Consider the following 5,346-nt stretch of genomic DNA (forward strand, 5'->3'; position numbering starts at 1 on the left):
CTATTAACTTATTATTTAAAAGAACCTCTTTCTTAGAGCAACTTCAATGGCAAAGTTTGTGATTATCAATGAATTAAAGCCTCGATTTTATTTTGTTTTAGTGTTGCAAAGAGTCGATCATTGTCATTGTTGGCATTTTGAACCTTGCCTCTGCATTGTAAGACAAGGCACAATCAAGGCTGATTGTTTGTGAAGAATATATCTAAGATTAATGTTGATGGTGACAATTCTTCTAGGCACAATTCAAGACTGGTTCGTTACTTGTAAAGAATATATCAACGCTAATTTTTGTGATTCAAAAGACCCTTGTGGCATGATTATTAGTTACTACAGACTACAGATTAATAGATAGAGCATTTTTTTTATATAAAAATTATGATCATAAGATAGAAATAATATATGTAAAAATGTATTACCATAACCTAGATCCTAAAAATTATATTATTATGCTATTAATTATTCTCCTAATAATAACAGTAAAAAATATTTCACAAATCCATTTTTTCATACGGATTATTATTTATATCTCATATCTTTAACTGTAACTAACGGCGTAACTCATCATAATTCATATCATAAAAATGAGTGTCTTTCCTTTTATTATAGAGAAAACAAAAACAAAACACGTGTCACCTCAAATTTCCGAACAAATTATTCAAAATGGGCTGGGCCGTGGGCGGACAGTAGAAATCATTTTGGGCTTAAAAGTTAAAACAACCGTTTAAAGAAGTTTGTCTTGCATTTCATAAACATAAAATACTACTCGTACGTAAAAAGTATTGAGAGTCAAAATTGTTGGAAGTTCTTGATATAAAACAAGAGTGTTGGGAAAAAATAAGAGAGAGAGAGAAAAACAATGAAAGGGGAAAAGTCCCACATTGATTGGGGAGGAAAGTTTTTCCTTGTTTTTATAATGTAGTGCTTTAGCACTACTTAGTTGAGTGAGTTGGAGGTGTGTGTTACTCCACACACACACTCGCGCGCGCCGAGCCGGGTCGGCCTCGGGCCTCGGGTCTTGGGGAATGCAATGCGCGGGCGTGGGTCCTTGTTATCTTTTTGGAGAAATTTTATTTCTTTTTTTCTTGTTAACAGAATATTCCCAAGTATCCGTTTTTGACTGTTGGGATTTTCTGACTGTTGTGGGAATTAATCAGCCATTAATCCCTTGATTTTAGCTGATTAATTCACTCCCTTGTTTCTTGCCTCGTTTGTTGACTGACTAGATTAATCTGGTCATTTTCTTGGCCAGATTCTTCCCACCTTTTATGCTTCCCGTTTTTCCTCTTCACCCTATAAATATTCGGTGGTTTTCTCAGCCAAAACACAACACAATCAGTCCTCTCTCTTCTCTAAAATTATCTAAACACATGTTCTTCCTGTTCTGTTTTCTGGGCAAGTATTCTGAGTTCCAGTCGGGTTTGTGAGTGCACATAAACTCCGGCGCCGTGCTTATCCTGAGGGCGACCGCAATTGTATACTGCACCGGGAGGTAGCGCGGAATCGTCTTTTAGGTAAGTGGTTCTCCACGACGCGGCTATTGTCAGTTTGGTTCACGCATCAAGAGATAAGTTAATCTGTTTTATTGCTTATTAGTATAACAAAAATTACGGAAACGAACGTTTTCTCTTCATCGTGTTCCTTGAATTCAGCATACTGTCGGAGCGGTTTGTGTTGTGAGCTTTTTCCCGCCATTGAAGCAGTTTCGAGGTAAGATTTCTTTTTTTTTTTTTCAATAATCGACTATCAATTTCATTAATCGTTGATTATATTTCAATTCATATGCATTAATAAAAAATGCGCGAAGAATTTGAATCAAATTTGGTTGATAATGTGTTGCGTAACCCTTTCATTAATCAATGTTAGGAGGAAATTAGGGTTTTATTTAGGGCTTTGCAGTTTTTTGTGTACGTTCAAAGGTGGATGAATGAGTGAATTTTGGTAAGTTGTAAACTCACTTTTTGAAATTTGAGTGATTGAAGGGTTTTGTGGGATTGCCCAATTGTTTATTTTAATCTGATTTTTGAATTTCTTTCTTTATGTAAATTATTGTTGTCACTTGATCTTTAGTATGATGGAAATATATCTTTATAGTTTATACTACTTCCTCCATTACAATCACAAAAGTGTGCATTATTGTAATTTATGATCACAATTAGATCGTGTTCGAGGTTTTGTGCTGTCAATTAGTCTGTTTATTTGATACATTGTCTAAATTAGCCGAAAACAGGAGAAAATAAGAAGAATTTAGGCAAAATTGGTATAAATCACTTTTTTTGTCCAACTTTTTTGAAAAAAACACCTTTTATGTTTTTTTATTTACTAAACCACCTTTTAAGTACCAAAATTCTTGATTGCACTACCCCTATTTCAAATTTTGACGAAAAATTTAACTGAGACGTCAAAGGGGCCCACGTGTCTTTCGCTCTTAAATCATGTATTTTTTCACCCCAAAAATATTTGACCTTTCCCTCTATATAACTGCATGACTAAATTGAGTAAAGCTCTAAAAAAACCAAACCTAATTTTGCTACAAAAATTAAATTGTAGTATTTGTTTATTCTCAAACCCTAAATTGAGGTAACTGAAGTGATGGTTGAGATGGAAGGGAAGGTTTTGCTTTGGTAGATGATTTGGAAGTGGATGATTGAGATGCAATCTGTTAGATTTGAAATAGGGGTGGTGCAATAAAAAATTTAGGTACTTAAAAGGTGGTTTAGTAAATAAAAAACATAAAAGGTGGTTTTTTCAAAAAAGTTGGACAAAAAAGGTGGTTTATATACCAATTTTACCAAGAATTTAGAGTAAGTGTTGTGAAAACCTTGAGCTGAAAAGCTGGAACCATTTTTGTTGATTTTGGTTACAGATGGCAATCAGCCTAGAAACTCTGGAGTTTTTGTCAAATTGCTTTTTGAACTCTCTCTCTCCTAACCGTGAGCCTCGACTGGTAGCTGAGGCAAGTCGAGAGGACTGAGGAGCCTTTTGAAAGATATGTGGGTGAATTTGAGAAAGCTGTGTGAGGCCTCTTTATCACTGATTCACTGTGTCTAGATCTACAGGACGTGATCATCTTGCAATAACTGCTATCAATGGTCAGCACAATGGCACACCACTACAAGCTCTTTGATGATGCTTCTTTAGATCAGATATGTCGAAGCATTGTCATCCCAAATGTGATGCTGCAGGAAGAAGATGAAGAGCTCTTTGAGTTTAACTATATTGAGTTTATAAGACGAGATATGGGAGTGATGTTGACACTAAGACTCTAAGAGGAGAGCTGCATGTGAGCTTCTCAAAGGAATTGCAACTCACTACAGAGAGAAGGTTGCTTCCTTGGTGAACAATGTCATACAGACAATGTTGGCCACGGCCACATGTGAGAAATCTGAGAATCTAGCTTTGAATTGGATTACAAGGACTCTGCTATTTATCTGGTTACATCACTAAGTATTGTAAAAGCTACAGGTCCTAATGTGTTGGCAGGCTGTTTCGATCTGCAATCATTCTTTACATTGGAGAACCAATATGTTATGAAGTGTATCATGCGGGTGCTTGGTGTTGCGGATGTTTCTGGTGATGTTGCTGCTACTTGCATGTCTGGGATGGCTTTTCCATTCTCAACGAAGTGTGCAAGAACCCTAAAGATCCTATTTTCAATCACTATTTATTTGAGGCTTTTTCTGTGCTTATTAGACGGGTGTGTGACGAGGACCCCTCTGTCATATCACTGTTTGAAACCAGCCTCTTTTCAAGCCTTCAGACAATTCTAGCAAACCATGTCATTGAGTTCTTCCCATATGCATTCCAGCTCCTGGCACAGGTTGTTGAATTGAACAGGCCCCCCTTGTCAAAAAGCTATATGGATATCTTTGAGCTTCTTTTCTTTCCTGATATGCGGAAAAAATCTGCTGATGTCCCAGCTCCAGTGCGTTTGCTTCAGGCTTTCCTTCGGGTGGCTCCTAATGAACTTTATCAATGAGGAGAGCTAGATGAGGTGCTTAATATATGCACGGAGCTTCTTCCTTACTCCAGAACAGAGGAGCAAGCTTTTTTTGTGCTCAACACAGTTGTTGAGAACCTTGGGTACGAAGTAATTGCTGGGTATCTTCCACAGTTTCTGTCTTTGTTGTTTAACCGTCTCCAGAATAACCAGACCCCAAAGTTTGTTAGGTGCTTTATCATATTTATGTCTCTCGTTATAGTCAAGCATGGTTGGAATAATCTTGTTGATGCCTTTGAGGGCTTTGACCGTGTACAACCTGGTATTCTTCTTACAATTTTGGAGCTGTTCTGGGTTCCAAATCTTAAGCAGATCACAGGTGCCATTGAGACTAAGCTAACTGCAGTGGCTTCAACAAAACTCCTGTGTGAATGTCCTGCCCTTTTAAAACCTGAATCTTCTAAAGTTTGGGGTAAAATGTTAGATAGCATTGTTACTCTTGTTACCTGGCCAGAAGAAGAAAGAGTGGAGGAGGAATCAGAAGTTCCAGATTTTGCTGAGATAGGAAGCTATTCTGCTACATTTATTCGCCTTTATAATGTCAATAAAAGAGATGATGATCCACTCCAGGAAGTCAAAGATCCAAAGCAGTTTTTGTTAGCTTCTTTAAGCAATCTTTCATATTTTTCTACTGGGAGTTATGGACAAGTTATAAGTGAGTATGTTGATCCTGCCAATCAAGTAGCACTATCTCAGCTTTACAGCTCTTTGACCACTGCCTAATATGAGCAAGTAATATTTCCAAACCCCCTACCTTTTTCCCGGGGGTTCAAAGGAGTTTATGAATGATTATGTCTCTTCTATTGCTTGCTGAAATTGAGTTTGCTACTCTTGTTGATTTCGTTGTATCATGACTGTTCTGGTAACCTGTGAGATTTTTCTTTATATCTTCTTATATGACTTCTAGGCTCTATGGAAAGGCTTTTATTTGCTATTGGTATATAAATAATTCCTTCTTTTTTTTTTTCCTGCAATGTCTGTAAATGATTGTGTGTGTGTGTGTTTTTAATATAACCTCCGATAGTTTGTATATCAGCGATCATGTAAACAGGCTGTATTCACTTTTATAACCTCCTCATTTCTTTGAATTCTGCTTATTTAGCAATCAGCTACTTGGGTTCCAAGGCATATTGTTGTCTGTTGATATTTTTTGTTTACTTTGATGTGCTGTCTTATTCTTATATGCTCAAGTGATTTGCTGCTTCAGTGTGAGCAATGAATTTTGAGTAATTTTTTCATGGTGGATCTTAGGGAAACATTGGATCATAGGGTTAACAAGTGATGTTTGCCTTTGAGTATGTTTGTTAATTACTTGTGTTCATATATTGAATCTAGTTTTCTCGTGGCTT

At 36.6% G+C, this 5,346-nt stretch overlaps 1 pseudogene; it reads left to right on the top strand.

The window, feature by feature from the left end:
* Positions 1-2,589: 2,589 nt before the first annotated feature.
* On the top strand, positions 2,590-4,898 carry LOC145568025 (exportin-2 pseudogene; annotated as a pseudogene).
* The last annotated feature ends 448 nt before the right edge of the window (positions 4,899-5,346 follow it).

The sequence above is a fragment of the Chenopodium album genome, chromosome 11 (genome assembly GCF_948465745.1).
Source record: "Chenopodium album chromosome 11, dcCheAlbu1.1, whole genome shotgun sequence".
Taxonomy (NCBI): Eukaryota; Viridiplantae; Streptophyta; class Magnoliopsida; order Caryophyllales; family Amaranthaceae; genus Chenopodium; species Chenopodium album.